The following is a 23,143-nucleotide window of genomic DNA, read 5'->3' as shown; positions in this document are numbered from 1 at the left end:
CTGCCTTTACCTTGTGACTACTCACGTCATTTAGCTCCTATTCATACTGTTTGTTGTGGGAAATGACTTCCATCTTGACACAGTCTTCTCTTAAGTCCAGAGAGTTTCATTTCTATTTTCAAGGCCTGCTGCCATTTCCCTGAAGTCCTGAGTTAAATCTCCTTTCTTGCGCCCCATGTCATCTTCTTTTTAAAATTTTTTTTTTTGCTTAAAGCATCCTTGGTAGTATTTTCAGAAAGAGCACACAGGAATTAAACTTTGAAGTCCTTGCATGTCTAAAATGTTTTGCCCAGATGGTTCTTTAGGCAGCCCTGAAATTAATCACTTTGATTTCTGCTCCTCGTCCTGACCTCATTCTCCTTAACCTCTAATTCTGCACTATGGATTGCAATAGCCAGTAACCAAGTGTGAGCTGTTGGGCATTTGAAATCTGGCTCATCTGAATTAAGATATGCTATAAGTGTAAAATGCACCTTGCATTTCAAAGAAAAACAGTTTTTCAAAGAAAACCTCAAAATTCATTTTATATTGATTGTATGTTAAAATGATGATATTTTAGATATATTATTGCTGACTTGCAGCTCTCACATTGTGCATTTTTTAAGTTAAGTTTTATTTGGGGCAAAAGGAGGACTATAGCCCAGGAGACAGCATCTCATATAGCTCTGAGAAACTGCTCCAGGGAGATAAGGTACGGGTCAGTATATATGATTTTGGTGAAGGGGGAGTACATGCAATCAAGCACACATTTTTTTTGCAGAAGGTTTCCGCTGGTCATGAGGAGTAGTCTTCATCATGAAGGAGTTTAGTGCTTTTCTAGATAGGAAATACAAGAATTGGGCTCATAAAATTGGCTCCTGAAAATACCTAACTATCTGAAGACTGGTTGTGGCAGTTTTTCCCAGAGCAAAGAGTGCCTCATTTCTTTTCTGCACCCTGAACTCCTTTCAGAGGGTATTGAAAGTCAGCGGCTGCAGCAGCACGTTATTTAATCCTTGTAGAGGTAGATGGCAAGTGCCAATTTGTAGTTGACATTATTAAAATTGATTTCACCTACTTCTTTTTACTTTTTAAACGTAAAAATAAATTTCAGGGTTGTGTATGTGGCTTGCATTACATTTCTGTTGTACAGTGATGCTCTAATGTTCAGCGTGGCACCTTTCCCAGCCCCACTGAAGAGCAGCATTGAATACTGCATGCAGTTTTTCCCCATGTTTCTTTGCCTGGCCTCACACCCATAAAACTTGGGTTTTATGTAGGTACATCTATTTTTCATCTTTTGAAAAGTGTTAAAAAAAATTCTGGTCTGCTCCTTTTTCTCCCTTTAATTCTCTTTCTCTACCCTAACCACAAGTACTCATTTATTCCCTTTGTGCTTCTTTGGGATTTGGGAAGAAAGAGACACAAACTGATTTCCAGTCTGTCAATTGGGAAGCAATAGATTTTACAGATTTTTACTACTGTCTTCAACAACAATGCAGTGGTCCTCTTCATGTAAGTCTGTCCACATCTCTAGATATTTTCTTAAGATGAATTTTGGGAAATAGACGTACTGGTTTAGATTGTGTGAATTTCTTTTTGACTCGATATGCATATCAACAAATTTATTCCCCGAAGATGTACCAGTTTATGTTCTCAGTGGGTTATTCAATAAAAGATGGGAGCAGTTATCCAAGAAGTGTCCAGAGTCAATCTGCATCCTCTTATGTGGGCCTTTTATCTCAGTTTCTGCGGAAAACTTGGTCTGTTTTCTGAATCACTTTTATGGGGCCTGCATTTTCTTATTTGTAAAGTAGGGATAATCATGCCTTGAAGTAATGTGTGTGGAAGTTCATTGAAAGTAATAATTTCATTAATTTATTTCAGCAAGTGTTTGATAGCTTTCTACTTGTACTAAGTACAAACACTGCCCTGGGAACCATAAAGGATGTCCAAATTACATAGCCCCTGGCCTCAAAACTAATGTCTTATGAATGGAATAGAGTGAGAGAAAAGACATTCATCAGAAACTATCTCACAAGTCTTGTGATTTGTAATGGACAGGGTGTCAAGGGGGTTTACATGGGGAAAGTTTTGTATTTCATTTAAAAGATAAAAGAGAGCATCATAGAGGTAGAGTTTTAAGGTAGGCCTTGAAGGAGGAGTGTAATTTCAGCACAGCGGGAGAGTGGGATGAGGCTCCTGGAGGTGTGAGGATGAGCTTAAGCAAAGGTACCAGGATGAATTCTGGGCAGAACAGTTAATGGTGTTCACTAGCGTGTAGGCACATCTGGAAAACAAAAGGCATGTGCATTCTTACTCACATGGGCCACGCAATGAGATACTCCCTGTATTTATTTCTGCTTTGCTTTAGTAGGGTAGGCGGAAAGAAAGCAATTCACTCAGCCTTGGCTCTTGACCAGAACTGAGTAGGCGAAGTTTGTCTTGTCCAGAGGGACAAGAACACAATATATTTACGCTGGCCTTTCTCTCCCACAGAGGTTGGGAATTCTGAGGCATTTTAAACAGTTCTGAGACTGTGACACATTATTATACTTATCCAATCAAATGGTAACTTGCATCAGGAATTTGAGGAGTGGTCAGAGGATTCTAAAGAGAAAAGTAACTGAGACAAAGGGCAAGATGACAATAAAGAGAAAATAGCAGGGGAATTAGTTCATCATGGAAAGGTGAGGAACTTTGTGAAGCAAACACAGACAAGGATTCTGCTTTCATTCCATCTTCCTGGCCCTCTCCTTTCAAAGAGTTTACTGTCTTCCCAACAGCTATTTGGTACCTTCAGACTGTTAACAAAAAATCTGGAGTCATTTTGGGGTTTTATCCCCACCACTACCACCACCACCATCATGCACAAGATTTTTTCATCCTCAGCAACATTCAGGATTCTCTTTGTTGTTGCCTAAAATGAGTCAAACTCCGATGCTTGGCATTCAGGGTGTCCCCAGCCTGTCTGGTGGCTCTAGCTTGTATTTACCATGTTACTTTACATTGTACCCCAGTCCTCTTGTTGCAGGAAGGGGGACCCCTTCCAGGGCCTGAAACTGGGCTCTTGTCTAACACTTGGAAATGAATTGTCTGAGGAGACACATGTGCTGACAAAGCAAGAGATTTTATTGGGAAAGGGCACCCGGGTGGAAAGCAGTAGGGTCAGGGAACCCAGGAGAACAGCTCTGCCACATGGCTTGCAGTCTCAGGTTTTATGGTGAAGGGATTAGTTTCCAGGTTGTCCTTAGCCAATCATTCTGACTCAGAGTCCTTCCTGGTGGTGCGTGCCTTGTTCAGCCAAGATGGATGCCAGAGAGAAGGATTCTGGGAGGTGGTCGGACATGTGGTGTCTCCTTTTGACCTTTCCCGAACTCTTCCGGTTGGTGGTGGCTTATTAGTTCCGTGTTCCTTAGCAGGACCTCCTGCTGTAAAACAACTCATGCAAATGGTTACTGTGGTGCCTGGCCAGGGTGGGTGGTTTCAATCAGTGTGTTTCCCCTAACACTCTGACCTTGAGTCTGTGGCTTAACATCTCTCATTCACTTCTGACAGAAACATCCAGTTCATTTATTCACTCAACAAACACTTATTGAATGCCTATTTATCATTTTTTCAGTAAACTTTTAATAAGCAACTTCTATGAATTAGCCCTTATTTTAGAGCCTGTGAATAGAGAAATAGGAAAAAGCATAATGTTGGTAAATGAAAAAACACTGTGAGATATTTGGGGATATCCATATAGAGTTCAAAATATAAGATATATTGAATATCCTTGAATAACCATGTCATCCCCTTGAATAACCAGTGCCTTTTGTATATGGAGAAGGAAATGGCAACCCACTCCAGTATTCTTGCCTGGAGAATCCCATGGAGAGAGGAGCCTGGTAGGCTACAGTCCACAGGGTCGCAAAGAGTCGGACATGACTGAGTGACTTCACTTTGTATATGCTGACCTGCATCGCTAGTACACAGTGGGATCAAGGCTCAGATAGTTTTGAGGTTCAATCTGAATATGTTGCCAAATGGAGATGATGAAAGAAGCAACCATCATGGCCCTGAATGAGAGTATCAGCTCCATGACTACTAAAAGACATGACCTTACTCTCTACCTGTCTGATTTCTCTTGTCAAAGGTTAACAATTTCACTGTGGTTATGCCTGAAAGCGCTAGTAAGGGTCTGTCTCTTGGGGTTCTTTTCTTTAAAGGGTGACTCGTAAAGAGCAGGTACTCAGAAGCTGCCGTAACCTTGCCCGCCACGTTGTCTCAGTTCACATCCCCTAAATGAGCCACGTCTTTCCCGCCTCTGCATACCATTCTTCATTAGTGTGGTGGGAAAGAGATGATTGGGAGCCAGATCTGGGTTTGAGACCTAGATTCACTTCTTCACTTCGTAACCTGGGGTAGATTTCTTCATGTGTTTAAAGGCTATGAGAGAACCTGCCTTTTCCAGCATTGTCATTTTAAGGTATAGATAAGAATTTATATGAAAGCATGGTATCTGTTACATGATATGTACTCTTTCCATGATCTCTTTCCTGGGGAACTTTCTTTTACTCCTCCCCTCATCTATATTTAGTAAAATTCTGTCCATTCTTAATTTAGCTCTTACATTACATCTCCCATAAAGTTTTTCCAATATTCTCAGTTGCAGGAGATTTGGGCCCTCTCTTTTTTCTGTGCTTTACTTACGGGATTTTAGGCTTTTGAAGAAACAGATCTAAGTACTAGGGGGAATGGCACCTGAGTAAAATAACACTGTATTTGGAAGAAGAAAATAAGAGTTAGTGAGAGACAGTATGCAAATAGTGTAAGTAAGAGTGTCTTGCCACCCAGTGCAAGGTGACTGATTCTCAGCCCATCTTCTCCCAGCAGGCCAAAGATGGAAGTTGTCTCCAGTTTCTAGTATTAGCCACAAAAAAGGGGGCCACTCACTCTTGTTTATGTAGTGAGAGCCAGCTACCACTCTTCCAGATAGCCCTGAACTTTTAGGATTTGATGCTCTGTTTTGATTAGAATTGAGAAGTCAGTCTAGATTTTCTGGGAAGACCTTGCTTGGTCAGCAGAATAGAAAGCATCCAGGATGACGTTAGTCTGACAAGCTTTGAGGGAAACAACCAATGATGCCCAACACCACTGCTGCTGTTTTGATTGACTGTTTCACACCTGGGACAGTCAGGAAGCTGCATTTAAAAAACAATTTTTTCTTAAAAAAAAAAAAAGCCCTCATAGTTTAAAAAAAAAAATTCATTTGTCATAAAGCCAAAAAGATTCATTCATTGGAACTGGTTGTTCACATTTGTAGAATTTAGAATTTTGTAGATGGAAGGGGCCTTAGAGTTGAATAGGGTCTTCAAAAGGAAACAAAAGGCTCTTGCTTTTTGCATGAACAGAGTTCATTCACCAGACAGTGTTTCTTGATCTATGAGGAGTGATTTCAGACAATTAGCTAATTCGCTGAGGGAGGTGACCCATCAGCTTTGCAGAGAAGGGATCCACATAAAGAACGTGTCTTAAGCTTTCCATGACAGCCGAAGCAGCCCCATTAATCCTCCTGTTAATGACCAGTCGTAACCACAGAGGAAGAGTACATTTCACTCTCAAGTGAAGCCATGAAAACCCTAACAAGCTGCCAACAGCTGATCACTGTCCCCATCAGCTCAGTGTTGTTTTAGGCTTTTTGAGGTATTTCTGAATGATCTTCCAGTTTCAATTGCAAGGGGATAAGTGATGCTCCAGAAACAGTCTGCTGTTTATTTTTAAGTGTTATCAGATGCTTATGGAAATGATACTTGTCTGTTGTATAGAAAACAAGGACAAAATTCATTTGTGGCCATCTCCAAAGTCCAAATGGGTGCAGAAAAACAGAAAGGGGACTGAAAATTTTCTGCAGGTAAGTGTTTTTCTGGAATTCAAACATGAACGAAAATCAGAGTGGAAGAAGAAGGTCATAGACTTGTCAACAAGGGAATCAGGAGAAGATAACTGGTATAAATCAGTAAGTTGAGTCCCTTTTCTCCTAAACTGAGAGCCAAGGAACTTAGTGTCATTGTTCTTGCAAATGTATCACTAAGTTGTACCCAGAATGTAAAGTTTCCTCCAACTGAAACAGCCACAGGATTGGTCATTGGGAGACCCAGGTTTTCATAACACTGCATACACCCTTGTTAGTGTAGTAGTTAAGAGTCAGGGCTTTGGGTCTGGCAGACATGGGCTTGAAGTTTGTTTCTATCACCTATCTACTCTATAACCTTCGCTAAGCATATGGTAAGTATGTCAGGAATATTTTCAGTTTATTAAGCTGACTGATAGGGGTTTAAATAGTGGCGTTGTTGTTCAGTCACCAAGTCGTGTCTGACTCTTCATGACCCCATGGACTGCAGCACGCCAGGCTTCCCTGTCCCTCACTGTCTCCCAGAGTTTGCTCATGTTCATTAATAATGTTAAATCGCATTACCACATTACAGGTCTAGAATAAGAAGTTTCTGCCTTTGGTTTAGAGACTCAGCGTTGTGATCAAGGATGCTTATTCTGTATATCTTCCCATTCAGCCATTCATCATGTGTTGGCTTTCAACCTTATGGTCGCATGAAAATCAAAAGCTTTCTCAGGAGCCCTCAGCAGATATCTGCTTATGTCTTACTGTCCCGAACTGTGACACATGGATACCCACAGTTAGAAGAAGGCTAGGAAAGCAAGCCTTCTGCTTTTCTAGACTATAATAAAGGAAGACAGAGGTTGTAAATAGGTATTATGTTTTCCAGTCAATAATATAATGCCTGGCACAACATTCAATTAACATTAAATGCTGTTTGTTTTTTACATTTTATTGACGTATAGGTGATTTAAGTATAGGTTAATTTCTGCTGTACAGCAAAGTGGTTGAGTTATACATATAAATATACTTTTTCATGTTGTTTTCCATTATCATTTATCATAGGATATTGAATATAGTTTCTGGTGCTTTACCATAGGACCTTGTTTATCCATCCTTTGTATAATGGTTTGCATCTGTTAAATGCTGTTATTATGCCGATGGTGACAAATAATCTTACTCTTCTGAAGATTCAAGTGATACGATATTTTACATTTTATGAAGTACTTTTACTTACTCATGTAAGGAGCTTGTTGGTGGCTTTTGTTGTTGCATATTTAGAAGTTCCTTGATGATTGATCCAAAGAATAAAGGTCAACCAGGAAGGACAGCATAGTTCAAACCTTGACATTGACCTGGCCCAGCTCCAGGTTTGTTGCTTATAAAGCCTTCCTAGACTACCCAGAAGCACAGCAGTTGCTCACTGCTCTAAACTCCTGATATTACTTATGACTTACAATGTTTATCTGCTACTTATATTTTTTAAATATACATGGATTCTTGGCTAGATTTTGAGCTCCTTAATTTCAGAGTTTGCAAAGAATGTGCCCTCTGGAATGTAGGAAGGGGGGATTCCCTGGAGGCTCAGGGGTAAACAGCTTCCCTTTCAGCCATCAGATGCAATGCAGGAGATGTGGGTTTGATCCCTAGGTCTGGAAGATCCTCTGGAGGAGGAAAGGGAATGTAGGGAGGAACTCAATTGCTATTCTTTGATTGACAGAACATTTCCTATTTCTCTCCATTAACTGGATTTGATATAGTATAAGGGTGAAATATGATTTGAATTATGCTTTTCTGTGGATAAGAATTTTATCTTCTTTTGCTCAAACCTCCACCATTTTCTCCAGCTTCCACCTTCTTGCTGTTTTCCTCCTAAGAGAGCAGTATGAATTGTCAGGGGATGAAGTATATCATCTCTCCCCAATGTACTATGTTATGACTCCCTAGCCTCTTCTTAACTAAGTCTTGACTCTGACTTTGCTAAGAGGAATTTTGCCCTTTCTTTCTGTTAGGGCCCAGCCCCCTCACTGCCATATGTCAGACTGCAACCAAAGGAAACCATTGCAGGATTGCTTCTCTGGTGACTTTTGTATTCTCCACCACTGTCCTTACAACTTTTTGGAGAGTTGACTTAAGAGGCAAATAGTATTGGATAAGGAAATCAAACCCATTGACTGAAATCTGCAATGAGGTATGAATCATTATCTGATCTCTTGCTGAGACCGAATGCTAAGGGATCTTGGAACTTGAAGATATTAAGTGACTGCTTCACAGGAGTGTTTAGTAACAAAGCTTATCGGAGGGTCCTGTTGCTGGGTCCAGTATTCTCTCAGCATCATCCTTGGCTAGTGCCGTAGTCTTCAGAAATGATGCCAGGGGAGTTACAGCCAGACTCTGAGCAGCTGAATCCAGTGGCTCTCTTCTCTTCATCATGATGCCAATTTTAGAAGCAGAGAGTAGTCGCTAACATAGTCTAGTTTAATTTATTTCACTTAAGTCACTGATCCAATTTGTTCTTTATTTCCGATGATACAATAACCAAGAATTTCTTAACATCATGTTTGTCATGATGCCATTTGATTTTCCCATATTTTTAAATTCCTGTCCAGTTTTCACTCTTTGATGCTGCTTGTTATTTAGATATGGGCTTCCTAGGTGGCAAAGCAGAAAAGAATCTGCCTGCCACCACAGGAGATGCAGGAGATGAGGGTTTGATCCCTGGGTCAGGAAGATCCCCTCGAGTAGGAAATGGCAACCCACTCCAGTATTCTTGCCTGGAGAACTCCATGACAGAGGAGCCTGTGAGCTATAGCCTGTGGGGTCTCGAAGAGTCGTACACAAGTGAGCACACACAAACACGCACACACAATGAAATGACGGGTGCAGTACATACATTTCCAAGTTATAAAATAAACTTAATGTGCAGACATACAGAGACAAAACACAAAACCCTCATTATCTATTTATATAATAAAGCAGTTCACCAAGGCTTAGGAGATTCGGGGTGCCAGTTAAATAATTCCCCTTTCCTTCTGATACAGATAATAGGAAAAAGATATCAAGTGGAGGTAAAGGTGCCAATTCTACTCATAGCTGCCCATTAGCTCCTTAAGTATAGTTTGGAAAAGTAAGTCTAGGAGAACCCTCTGCAATGAGTAGAATCTAAACTACCAAGGAGTATAGAGAGTAAGAAAAGAGGAAGCAGAGGATGAAATCCTGGGGGATTGTAGATCTTAAAAGGATCCCATAAGACTGAAAAAGAGCACAGAGATGCAGGAAGTGGCGGTGTCAGATAATCCAAAGGATTTGGGAGCAGCATTCAGGAGAGAAGGAGCGCTCAGAGCCCTCACATGCAGCAACAACAAAGGCATCCAGGGGATTTTACAACAAAAGAAGTCTTAGATCATCATCCCTGGTTTAAAAAAAAGAAAAAAGGCAAAAACAACTTTCTGTTCTCCCTGCCCAGCCTCCCTAGACACTAATCACGTAGGACCACCGCCGTTTTGTTTTCCAGTGTACCTTCACATCTGGCTCCCATCGGGTACAAAAATATGACACAGAAAGATTTTTGGTCTCAGAGTATTTATTATAAACCTGAAAGTATATGTGTTTGCGTGTTTGAAGGATGACTGGTGATAAGATTTTCCTCTTGCAGTTGGGAACCCAAGGTTCTGGGTGTGAGGACTTATAAACTGCTTGGTTAGGAGTGTATTCATGGGGCAGCAGGGTGATACACCCTTCAAAAGTTATGCTAGCGTCCCAGGCAGCCCGGCACTGCCCTCCTCCCACTGATGTTTGTAGAATGCGTTTTTCCTTTTAAACTGAGATTCTTGATCTGTTGTTGTTCAGTGCTGCAGGGGGTACTCTGATGCTGGGGCTCAATAAAGAGTTGGCAAAGTTAGGCTTCTGAAAGTAAATATAAGAGAAGGGGAAAGAGAAGACTCTGAAAACAAACTCCGTCTCTTCACATTTCTGCTCAGGCCCTAGGGCACGGATGGAACTCCATGGGCCTGCCTCTGCCTTTAAACATCTACAGAAATGTTCTTTCTTAAAAATCAAACAAACAGCACCCAGTAATAGCTAATTTTTAGTCTCTTCCGAGTTGCATTTTAGTTTTCTCACTGTTCAAGCCAAGCTTTGATCTGTCATTACAAATGCCTTCAAGTACAAATAGATTTCCTGCATTCCAGAGCTACCTCCCGGCATGTTTTCCAACCCTTTAAATCTTCCTAAGTCTTACATTGTGAGGTTTATTCCTTGATAATCAAAATTCACATGGACATCGGATATCATTTATACTACCTATCCCCTTCGCTCGTCATTTGAGTTGGGCTCTGTGGCTAAGACTCCAGGGCTCTTGCCTTCTGTGTAATAATGACTTATATGAACAGAGAGCCTAGAATACAATGAGGATTTGATAAATGTTAGATTGAAATTTAAATCTCACTGGGGGCCTGATGAGCTTTTTCTAGGGAATAAAGCTAGTGGCAAGTTGGTCTTCTAGGCTGGTGGGCGGGGAGAGTTCCAAGCCAGTAGCTTCCTTAGACACTTCTTGAAGAACTGCGGGGGCCTGGGGCCTCACCGTTAGCTTCCAATAGCCTGTGTATTTTTAGTCCTTGCTTTTCATGTTAGTTTCCCGTTAACTGCTTGCAGGAAATCTTTTCTTGGACATAATCTGCCCATTTCCTGAAGTCTTCCTCTTCACATTGTGTCAGTTGGGGATGAATCAAGTCAGCAGTTTTGGAGAGTGTGTGCTCTCATCCCGGCCACAGCCTCTCCCCATTGTGGGTACGAGAGAGCTGCCTTTCTTGCCTGTTTCTAGGGGTGCGGGGAGGAGGGGTAGACCCTTGGTGTGTGTCAGCCTCTGAGACTGCCCGACACAAATGTCCCTTTGTATGTGGAGGGGGCATGTGTGTTTCTCCCCTTCCCAGTGGATACTTTCATTTATTAGGCCCGGATAGTGTCCTCCGAGCTGTAAACAGTGATATAGGAGATGAAGAGCTGTCTTAGTGAGGACGCAGTAGTGGCAGCAACTGGTTTTCCTTCTCTGCCCCTCACTGCTTTTGTCCATTGTGGGTTCGGTCTGATTTAAGCCAGGCTAGGACCTCTCAGTCCCTTTCCAGGGCCCAAACCAGTTGGACACTGTTCCTCTTACCTTGAAGACTTCAAACTTGGAGGAAGAGGTTTTCCGTGACAAGGATAACAGTTCCTCATATTTGTACAGTGTTAGTTTTTAAACATGTTGTGTCTTCTGAGGAAGTGAAATTCTGGCTTTGTGATCCCTTAGGAATGTAGGATTTGGATCAAAAGATACGAGTTTGAGTGCTGGCTCTGCTGTTTTAATAACTGTGAGACCTCAGGCAAGTCAGGGAGCTAATAACAGATCCCACTCAGTAGGGTGTTCCAGAGTTTAAGTGAGAAAATGTATGTGAGTTCCTGCCACGTAGGAAACACTCAAATATTTTTTTTTTTTTAGAACTATATATATATAAATATAATTAATTTATTTATTTTAGTTGGGGGCTAATTGCTTTACAATATTGTAGTGGTTTTCACCATACATTGACATGAATCAGCCATGGGTTTTAACCCTCAGAAATGGAGTGGATGGTGGGAAAGGAGTGTTAAAGGAGATAATGGAGATGACTGTGCTATGCATAGAATGCTAATAACCATTTTAGTTAGTGTTTGATTTGAGGTCTCAGGATAAGCATTTTCTCTCTCCTTTAAAGCCACCCAGTTCATCTGACCTCTCATTCTGACCATTCCTTCCTTCTTTCAAACATACATCACTATGACCTCTTCTTTCACTTGATTGCATAGATCTTCTACCTAAAGCTAACCACTGTTTCTTGAGGGCCAGTCACTAGCCAAGTGTTCAGCACAAAGTAGGGTTCAACACTTACTTGAATGCGTACTCGGAAAAACCCTGAAATGCAACCCCTTTCCCATCCACAGGGGCCTGCCCTTAAACTCGAACTTATTTCTTGATTTTTATACCCAGGGATCAGTGCAAGAAATGGAAACCACTCCAGATACTTTGAACAGGAAGTATCATAGGTATTAGATGCTTACCAAATGTTAGCAAGAACTAAAGTTGTGTGTTCTGGTCTAGGACTCCAGAAATGATACTCACTCTTTCCCCACTCCTAGAATACCACTGAGGTGATCAGTCCAACCCTCTACCCCTGCTCCATTGCTGTGATCTGGCAGTTAGGAGGTCACACTTGAGAAGCTCCTGCTGCAACTGCCCCATGGCACTCAGGAAACTGAAAAATGCCTCAGCTTCATAAACACTTTGGTATCAATGTCTGTGTACTTACTTGCCAGAGGACACAAGAAATAGCCAAGAGGAGGCAAGTGGCAGTCACCCCACTTCCAACTTACCTGTCTTGTGTGAATGCACATAACTGGCAGATTAACTGCAAGCAGTCTGTAAAGTGATTTTTTAGTTTTCCACTATTTTCAACTAGAAGGAGAGCGGGATGGCAATAGAGTGAGCCAGCCTACAGTATATGCCACACTGGTTTCAACTAGAAAGTATTTTGGGTAGCAATATGTCAGGATAAAAGCTAGAAGAGGAAATACAGACAGGCCCCTTTCCATCTAGTTGATTCCTTCCAAGTGCAGAATTACTTCCATAGAATATGTTTTGGATGCATGTCTCTATGGGAAATCTTCTATATTTCCACCTGGCTTTCAAAGGAGACTGATTGACCTGGTCGGCTCTCCTTGTAACTCATGGGATGTACCGGAAAATGTTGGGTGAATGCCTTGTATACATGTCAGATATTGTCCCAGGCAAAGGGAACACAAAGTCAAAAAAGAAAGACGGGACACTGCTTTTAAGGAGTTCTTGATAATCTAATAGGGTGACACAGGATGAAAATCATGACAAATGCGAAAATGAATATGTTCTCAAGGAACACAGATGAGAGATACACAAATCAGATTGGGGGATAAAATGAGGATAAATGTAGAAACACTGTGTGTATTCATGTAAAGAGTTAAGTGTAAAGGATTTTTATTAATTTTAGGAGCCTATAAGTGTGGTCTGATAAGCTTAGATATAATCTCTTTCTCTCAATCACCCAACCCAGACACAAGACCCAAAATGTTCTTTATTTATACCAAAAACTTTTAATGAAAAATTTCAAACATACAGCAAAGTTCAAAGAATTTTACAGTTTATACCCGTATATCCACCATCCAGATTCCGCTGTTAATATTTTACAACACTTGCTGTATCACATATCTATCCACCTATCAATCCCTTTGTCGATCCATTATTTATCTTATTTTTTAAAACATTTAAAATAAATTGCAGGCATCATTATATTTTTCCCTAAATATTTCAGCATGCATATCATTAACTGATTAACCAAAGTCCGGGATTTGTTCAGTATTTTTCTTTAAGATGTTAAAGTTTACTTTGGCCACCTGATGCAAAGAACTGATTCATTGGAAAAGACCTTGATGCTGGGAAAGATTGAAGGCAGGAGGAGAAGTGGATGACTGAGAATGAGATGATTGGATGGCATCACCAACTCTATGGACATGAGTTTGAGTAAGCTCTGGGAGTTGGTGATGGACAGGGAAGCCTGGGATGCTGCAGTCCATGGGATCGCAAAGAGTCGGACACGACTGAGCAACTGAACTGAACTGAAAGTTTACAGAGTGAAATGCCCAAATCTTAAGTGGTTGTTCTCTGAGAATTGGTAGACATATACCTATGTAGTAACTCAAGCACCAATAAATCTATAAAACATTACCATCATTCCAGAGAGCTTTCTCATGCCATTTCTGGATAGTTCCTACCCCCACCCTCCAGAAACAACCATCATTCTGATCTTTTTTTCCCCCACTGTAAATTATTGTTGCCTATTTTGGAATTTCATGTAAATAGAGTCTTACAGTATGTGCTTTTTTGTGTATGTCTTCTGTCACTCAGCGTAATACTTTTGAAATACATCCATGTTGTTGTTTATTTTAATAGCCCATTCCGTTTTATTGCTTAGTAGTATTCCATTGCATGCACGCACCATAGTTTTATCTGTTTTCCTATGGATGGATACCTGGATACAGTTTTCAGTTTGGGGCTATTATGGGGGAAGAAAACAACTCTGAACTTGTAATGAACTTTAAAAAAATCGACTTTTATTTCCTCAGTTTTAGATTTGTAGAAAAATCGAGAATATAGTACAGAGGGTTCCCACATACCTATACACAGTTTCCCCTGTTATTAACATCTTACACTTAATGTCCTTTTTAAGACTCCCTCTGACTTAGTGTTTTTGGCTGATTGCTTAATGGATTGATGTTTGGAAAGACTACAGATGCAATGCTACCAGTAAATACCCTGCAACAGGAAATTGATTTTGTCATCCCATTGAAATCACTGACACAGGATTTATTTTGTCCAGTCTGTTGGAATCATGAATGTCTAGAGGTTAATATGTATATCCTTTCATTCCTGAGGGTCTTGCTCCAGGAAGAGCTCAGGGTCAGGGCCTTGGGTCTACAGGTGAAGGAACAGGGCTTCTCTCTGCATCTGCACTAGCAAATGATTGCTCCACCACCATTTTCTATCTATTCCACTTCTAGGCTTTCTTCTCATATCTAACAAATCTTCAACAAGGCTATAAGACTTTTTCCCAAAGCACAATTTATGATTGTAACAACAATTAATAATTATGTTGCCCTTGCCGGTTTATAAAGCTCATTAACATCCATTTCTTCCTCATTTCAATCTAGTAAGGTATATATTATACTCACCTTATAAAGGAAATACTAAATGTCAAAGGGATTAAATTACTTCTCCCAAGTTTCACTGCTGTTGATTAAGAGTTTAGGATATAATCCCAGCTCTGTCTTCCTCTTAAATCCTGAATTTTTCTCCTGATATCATATTTTTTCTACTCAAAATTTGGGGCCCCACAATTTTATTTCTTAAATGATCTGAGAACCCTTGTGATTGGGACTTAACCTACTGTTTCATTCTCTTCTTTTCCCGAGACTCTCTCGGCTCTAGAACCACTCAGTAGTAAAGTGTTTCCTGAGCACTTCATGAGTATTGCTACCTCCATGAATTTTGATGTTGATGGCTTCCCCTTTATGTTCAGAGTATTTTTTTTTTTCTCTCTTCCATCTTTGATCTCTTGCTCCTAGAATTTGCTTTTGGGAATATTTTTTTAATCCTTTAAAACTCACCTCTGATATTATTACTTCCACAAGAAACATCCCTGGATCACTTACTTTCTCCTGCTCCCACCCCTCTCTGCTGATTCCCAGCATGAGATACGTGGGTCTCTATTCTGGTCATATATTAGACTTCGAATGCCCAGCAATCCCATTCCATATTCAGATACAAAGGTAATTGAATCATGATCCCTTAGAGTTTCAGTCGGTGGTGGGAATTAGATGTGTACAGAAAAGTGAAAGTGAATTCGCTCAGTCGTGTCCGACTCTTTGTGACCCAATGGACTGTAGCCTATCAGGCTCCTCCGTCCATGGGATTTTCCAGGCAAGAGTACTGGAGTGGGTTGCCATTTCCTTCTCCAGAGGATCTTCCCAACCCGGGGATCGAACCCAGGTCTCCCGCATTGTAGGCAGACAATTTACCGCCTGAGCCACCAGGGAAGCCACCCGGTGTGTACAGAAGTGATGATAATATAGGGATTAAAAACTGACCCAGATATAGATGTATCGAGTCCCCACTGTGGACCCAGCACAGATGCTCAGTACCTACTTATAGAATTGTATTGAATAATAAAAGGAGATGTAGCTTCCCAAGTGGCACTAGTGATGAAAAGCTCGCCTGCCAACACAGCAGATGTAGGAGATGCGGGTTCAGTCCCTGGGTCGGGAAGATCCCCTGGAGAAGGGCATGGAAACCCACTCTAGTATTCTTGCCTGGAAAATCCCCATGGACAAAAGAGTCTGGCAGGTTACAGTCCATGGGGTCACAGAGTCAGACATGACTGAAGCGAGACCTGCATCTGGGCTTAGTAGGAATGATCTTGAGCATAGGCTGTGGTTAAATAGACAAGGTCCTCTGCCCAAATACATTTCTATTCAGTTTCTCCTTAGCCTTCATCTCACTAGGTCAAAACTATGTCTTCTCTGGACATGTTTCAGGGTAGCAAACTGAATTCTCAAGTGATTTGAGTATTGTCTAGTCTATCATTTCATCTATTCAACAAGAATCACTGAGGTCCCTGTTTATGTTGGTGTCTCTGTCTACATCCGAGAATACAAAGATGAACAAACTGTTACTCTTGAGAAGCTCAAGCAATTCAGGAAACTCAGAGCAGAATGTAGACACCTCAAAGGCAAATAATAAAATAAATAATCTGACTCTTTTTTGGAATAAGACAAAGCTAATTTAAAGTAACAATTTCTTCTCCTATAGGGAAGCCCTTCAGAACACTTTCATGACCATAATTTAGTTTTTAGCTCTTCATTTAGATTTTTTAACCCACAGAAACAATACTGTACAAATTTGATTCAGTGGCATTTACTACTCTTATTTTATTGACCTGTGACCATGATGTATCATTTCATTTTTACAAAGAAAACTAAAGAAATGCAGAAACAAAATGCCCCGAAATATTTATCAACATGAGCTTAAATAATTTTTTCATTTGAATGGTGTTTGTGTTGGCTGGCCCTCCTCTGGCATCAAGTTGTGATGGTTTTAAATAAGACATTTACCTGACTGTCTCACAAAGTTGGAAGCATCTTCCATAAAAAGTAAATGAAGAAGCTCTTTGGGTACTAATATGGAATGAGCTCCAAGATATAATTTAAGGGGGGAAAAAAGCCTCAGTTACATTATCTGTCATGATACTGAATCATAGTATATGGCCATTTGTATGAAAAAGGAAATATTATGCATATTCACTGTTGCATGCATAAAATATCTCTGAATTGAAACACAAGAAACTCATAACAGTGATTATCTCTACTAAGCAGAAAGCAGGATGGCTGGGTTAGGGTGAAAGAAAACATTTTTCTATTTGCCATTTTATACCTGTTGATTCTTGAGCATTGTTACTTCAAAAACAGTGTTTAAATGAGTGAAAATGCTTTAGGAATAATTTACTAGTGGAAGTCATAGGAATAAGCACTTGTGGATTTTCTTTTTTATTCATGGCATTATTCAGCTCATGTTTTCTGGTAAAATCACCCTCTAAGTATAATCTCTATATCTTTCAACTACTGACAGTATGGTGGTTGTCAGGGTGTTGCTAAGTCATGTAAGATTCTTAGAAATCGCACACTTTAGGTTGGTAGTAGTTTCTGTGGTCAGGAAGAAGGTGTGTATGAGGGTAGATAGAGTTCCTGGAAACCTAGCATCATAGACTTTCAGGGCCGAGAGATCCAGTTCATTCATTCAGTTTTACCCGTCATTGTATACCTATATGCCCTCTGCAGCATTCCTGCTTGGTGGTCGTTGTTACTGAATGGTGCTAGGTATTATTAATGCTAGCTAAGTAAGAGTGCCTCAACATCGCCCTTTCTGTGCTGGCCTAGAAAGATCACTGGACGAGACGTCGGGTTATTGAACGTCTAGCCCCAACTCTGCCCTGTTCACTAGGTGGCTTCGGGTAAATGACCTTCCCTCTCTGGGTCTCTGTTTCTCCATCTCTAGATTTAAAGCATTAGATTGTGCCAGAGGTGGAAGGTACAAGGAACAGCTGCTGCCACTTCCCCCTCTCTGCCCATGATAAACATCTCTGCGGTTTTAGCAGTTTCTTTATGGTAGATAAACACAAAAGAAGTCTCAGAATGCTTCTCAGCACAGTCCAACTGGAACCCGTAAGTAGGACTTGGATGGGACTTGGCAAGTGAGATAAAAATCATTCCCTTCCGTCTCTAAGGTTCTCAAGCAGCAGTGTGCTGATAAACATTTAACAGCAGGTTCTGAGAAAGAAAAAAAAAAAGAAGATACCCTGATTTATAGAATTTACCAGTTTCCATGATGTAAATACTCCCACCAACTGATTTCAGATTACTAAGGTGAAGTCAGCTGAGTTGCAGAATTACTGAAAATTTAACAATGAGCTTTCGTGAGCTGATAGAAGCTGACTCCAGCACATTGGAGTGAGCATCCAGCACATAAAATGGATGAGTTTGAATTAACTGGCCACAACCATAAGTGAAAATGACCAACCTCCCTACAGAATTTTACCCAGAGGCTTTACAGTCTTTTGGGTTTGGAAATACTTGAGTGTCATGAGATCTTTATGAAATTCTTCTACTTCCCTGAGCCTCAGTTACGCTATCCATAAAATGGGACAAAGGATTCCTACCTCATAGGATTGCAGTCAATAATAAGAGACTGCGTGTAAATCACTTAGCACAGAGCCTGTCCCCTCTGTGACCTCTCAGATATTCCCCTCTCCTTAACAGTGTGGAGGCCGCTATGCTTGTGTTTTTATCTTTTTCAGACTCCTAAAAAACTTGTCATTGCTTTCCCTCCAGCCCTTCTCTTTTTCTAACCATCATACTCCCTTAGCATTCCCTTTTCCTTTCTCTCTTCTGCTCTGATGTACTCATTCTTCTGTCTGAATGGAATGTCAGTGTTTAATCTTTCCTAGTCTTAATGTGTTATCTTTATCCTCTATCCAAACCTTGGTAATCTGTGCTGTTGGAGATTATAGGCACACTTGTGGGCAGACACCAGCTCTGTGTTTCTTATACTATCCTCCATCACAACACCATGAATAAATAAGTGTTAAGAAGTCACCACTCAGGATCAAGAATATTGCAAAAAAGAGCTTCTCTTAGGCAGGTACCATTGAAGACTGCTGCAGATCTGTCCAGAGCTTAGTAGCAGACACCTAGTATATGCTCGTGACCAAAGACTTGACAGGAGGTGGAAATAATTTCACAGTTTAAGAACGTATCTTTTTTTTTTTTTTCCCAGCAAGTGGAGCACTTTTGAAAAGTTGTCCAAAAACAGAAGTTTGGACATATATAGTCTTCTCCCTCCTCCTGTGTAATGTTTATAAAACAAACGGTGTTAGAGGAAATGCAGTGTAATCTGTGCTGTATTTCCTTATTTCAACATCAATTTCCAAACACTAAACACACTCTGCTCCAGACACTGCTGTGGACTGGAAGTAAAGAGATGTGAGATGCGGTTCCTGCCTCCAAGGAACTTATTTATAATCTATAGGCAAGATAAACCAGCCAGGACTTACCTCTTGAGTGGTATAGCATAGAGAGGTAAGTGTAAGCAGTAACAGAGGTCAGTTGTATTTCCATTAGTCTAAGATTGTGGGAAGGCATCCTGGAAGGAGTGATCTGGGGAAACTTTTCCCCTCTGCCCTGTCTCATAGCAGTTGGTACTGTGCTGAGCTCAATGAACCCTTGTTACAAGGATGATCATATCCATTCCCATTGTCTCAGTTACCAGGCCTATAGGTTGATGACTTCCAAATCTGTATTTCCAGCCCACGTATGCACTTTGAGGGCTGAATCCTTGGCTTACATAGTTCAGTGCCAGAAAAATGTCTTGAAGACCTTCCAGGTGTAAATGTCTAAAATTATACTCACTATCATCTACCCAGTACCAAATTTCCTAGTGCTCCAGGAAACCAGCATTCAGTTGGCTCAAGCCAGAAGTCCAGAAGTCATTCTTCTGTATCACCCCTCACATTCCAGCAATAAATAGGAAGTTGATTCTAGCTATTAAATATCTCCTTTGCGTTGCCTCCTCTTTCTCTCCAGTACCCCACGGTAGCCCAAGCCACCCTCACTCCTCACTGGGACTGTAATAGCCTCCCAGTTCATGGTGCTTGACCATAGTTACTCTTCTCCAGCTTTTCACACAGCAACCAGAGTGATCTTTCCACAACAAAAATCCAGCCATAAGCTCTCCTCTTTTGGAAACTACAATACTTCTCTGGTCCTGAGGATAAAGTCCAAATTCCCTAACTCCTTCCACTGGCTTTTTCTGATCCCTTCAGTAAGGATAAGACACTCTTGCTGTTCATCCCACTAGCACGCCATGTTTCCCTTTATCACAGTATTGATCATGCTTTATTATAATCACTTGTTTCTTGTTGACATTTCTGCTAGGCACCAGGCTCTGAGATCAAGGACCATGTCTGTATTGTTTACTCAATCCCTCAGCCCCTGGCAGAGTGCCTGGTACATGGTAGAATACTGAATGTATGAATTCATTACCTTAAATGAATTTTTAATAATAATTTCCTGCCTTAAAAATGAATAGAAAGCCTCTAATCTAACTCATTGCTGAGTTTGGTTAGTCATGTAAATTTTCTTACAGCATGTCTACTTTAAGTTGAATACTCAGGTAAGAGGTTGCAATTTCTGTCATTATATCTGGTTCTCTTGCAGAGATCAACATTACAAAGCCTAAGGGAAAGTCAGAGAGGTAGACATGAGAAGAAAAAAAATAATCTCAAAAAAAAGAAACTATGCCACTTTTTTTGGCCTCTGATGCTATGTGTCTTCACACATGCTTTCTTTTTGGATTATACCCTTAGTTACTTGCCAGAAAGGAGAATTATTGGGCAAAAGGGAATGAGCATTTTTAAGGCTCTTGAAATACTGCCAAATTGTTTTCCAAATACATCATATCAGCAAATAGCTTTGAGCAATGGACAGGGGTGTCTGTTTAATCACACACTTAGCACCACTGGGAAACGTCATGAAAATCTTTTTTGCTAGTGTAATAGAGGGAGGGGAGACAGTCTTCCCCATTCCCTCTAGCTAATGATGGGTCTTTTTAAATCTGCTCCTTCAGGCAGCCCTTTCTGAAGGAGCGTCCTGCCCCTCAAAGACGGTTAAGAGGCTGTGAGGCTCACAACTTCGCGGCTCCCTGGGGCACAGCCTCTCCGTTGTGCCGTGGTGGGGAGGGGCGGCAGTGGAGGGAAAACATAACACAGACCCCACCATTGTTAGGGGGTGAGGTCGCAGGGATAATGCTGTGAGAAGGGATGAAAAGAACGATTCTCCATTCTTGATTGTCGTGATTCCCAGGGATGAGGCAACAGCTCCAGCACGGGAAGGGATGGGTCTTTACTGCAGCCAGATGCTCTTTTCCATTGCTGCCTTCCATTATTTCTCGTCCGAAGGGGGTGAAGGGGTAGCCTCGCAGCTGAAACAGATTAACTTTTGTGCCAGTTTCCTCCCTTTGAGTGATTGCCCTGGACCTGGAGACATTCGCGAATAGTCAGAAACCATTTAGACAGTAGGAATGTGGTTGAGGGTCCATAATGTGTAAGAGCCAACCTTCTGAAGTGCGTGCACCATTCCTGCCTGTGTCAGTGGCAGCGGCGTGAGGCAAAGAGAGCTTTCTTGCCTCTTCTGCCACTGCCTTCCCTCATCCTGTTTTGTCTGTGCTACCGCAGTAGCTTCCTGTTTCCCTGAATCTTCCCTCTTGTACACTGTTGCCAAAGTGATGGTTCTATGACATGCATATCCGATCTTGTCTCTCTCCAGCTTCAGCTGTCAGTGCTTTGTCACTGCTTTCAGCATAAAATCCGAACTCCTTTTCCCACTTTTTGGGTATTTACCAGTCAGGTCCCAGACTTCTTTTCCAGACTGGCTTCCATCTCTGCTGTGGACTGGGCCCTCGCTAGTGCATCTGTTCTCTGTAAGGACTCCCATTGGTCCCTCTGCCTCTGTTCTACCCAACTGACTCTTTCTAATCCCTCAAATGCCTCCTCAAAAATCAAGGCCGCTCAATTATCACCTCTTTGGTGGATTTTCCTGGATTTCCCGTAGCAGTTAATCACACTCGCCTGTAAACTACATCTACATGGTGATGTCTACCTTTGTTTCTCTCAAATCAGAAATTACCGCCTTCCTTTTCTAGGTTTGTATTTGTGAATCTCTCAGCCCCATCACAGTATTTTGCACATAATAAGTGCTGGTTCCAAATAGGAAAAGGAGTACGTCAAGGCTGTATATTGTCACCCTGCTTATTTAAATTCTATGCAGAGTAGATCATGAGAAACGCTGGGCTGGAAGAAACACAAGCTGGAATCAAGATTGCCAGGAGAAATATCAATAACCTCAGATATGCGGATGACACCACCCTTATGGCAGAAAGTGAAGAAGAACTAAAGAGCCTCTTGGTGAAAGTGAAAGAGGAGAGTGAAAAAGTTGGCTTAAAGATCAACATTCAGAAAACTAAGATCATGGCATCTGGTCCCATCACTTCATGGGAAGTAGATGGGGAAACAGTGGAAACAGTGTCAGACTTTATTTTTTGGGGCTCCAAAATCACTGCTGATGGTGATTGCAGCCATGAAATTAAAAGACACTTACTCCTTGGAAGGAAGGTTATGGCCAACCTAGATAGCATATTTAAAAGCAGAGACATTACTTTGCCAACAAAAGTCCGTCTAGTCAAGGCTATGGTTTTTCCAGTGGTCATGTATGGATGTGAGAGTCGGACGGTGAAGAAAGCTGAGTGCCGCAGAATTGATGCTTTTGAACTGTGGTGTTGGAGAAGACTCTTGAGAGTCCCTCGGACTGCAAGGAGATCCAGTCAATCCATCCTAAAAGAGATCAATCCTGGGTGTTCATTGGAAGGACTAATGTTGAAGCTGAAACTCCAATACTTTGGCCACCTCATGTGAAGAGTTGACTCATTGGAAAAGACCCTAATGCTGGGAAGGATTGGGGGCGGGAGGACAAGGGGACGACAGAGAATGAGATGGTTGGATGGCATCACTGACTCGATGGACATGGGTTTGGGTAGACTCCGGGAGTTGGTGATGGACAGAGAGGCCTGGCGTGCTGTAGTTCATGGGGTCGCAAAGAGTCAGACACGACTGAGCGACTGAACTGAACTGAATAAGTGCTCAAAAATGTTTCCTTTCTGCTAGCCTATTCATAATCTTTTTAGCCTTCAGTGTGTTCATATTTTTACAGCTGAAAGGAAATGTAGTATAGTTTAATCCTTTTCTTCTTTTTTTTAATGGTTAAAAATCCAAAACTCAGTGAGAATTGTGAAATTATACAGGAGTTGTCTTTTTGCGATTTCAGTTTGCAGGGTTCATCCATGTTGTTCATCCATGTGTCAGAATTTCCTTCCTTTTTTAGGCTGAATAATATTCCGTTGTATGTGTATAGTGCATTTTGTTTCTCCGTTCATGCATAGATGGACAGTGGTTTGCTCTCACCTTTTGGTTACTTTGAATAATGCTGCTGTGAACATGGGTATACAAATATCGTTTGAGACCTTGTTTTCAATTCTTTTTTGGTATATACCCAGAAGTGGAATTGCTGGGTCATATGGAA

General features: G+C 41.2%; 1 protein-coding gene across 12 annotated transcripts in view; it reads left to right on the top strand.

Annotated features, from left to right (window-relative positions):
- The window catches only part of GAB2 (GRB2 associated binding protein 2), a 174,570-nt gene that overhangs the window by 62,171 nt on the left and 89,256 nt on the right, over positions 1-23,143 (top strand). For 4 of the 12 annotated variants that reach the window (XM_081537595.1, XM_081537588.1, XM_081537593.1 and 1 more), the window contains exons 1-2: positions 2,608-2,669; positions 5,790-5,875. The exons of 5 other annotated variants lie outside the window; for them this stretch is intronic. The gene's annotated coding sequence lies outside the window, so the exon portion shown is untranslated. Of the gene's footprint in view, positions 1-2,607; positions 2,670-5,789; positions 5,876-23,143 lie in introns of those variants that run through there. 3 more of the 12 variants (XM_081537596.1, XM_081537590.1, XM_081537589.1) reach the window with 1 other exon arrangement.

The sequence above is a fragment of the Giraffa tippelskirchi genome, chromosome 10 (assembly GCF_054371585.1).
Source record: "Giraffa tippelskirchi isolate mGirTip1 chromosome 10, T2T-mGirTip1v1.2.pri, whole genome shotgun sequence".
Taxonomy (NCBI): Eukaryota; Metazoa; Chordata; class Mammalia; order Artiodactyla; family Giraffidae; genus Giraffa; species Giraffa tippelskirchi.
Note: the sequence above shows the minus strand (reverse complement) of the source record. Positions and strands in the feature narration are given on the sequence as shown.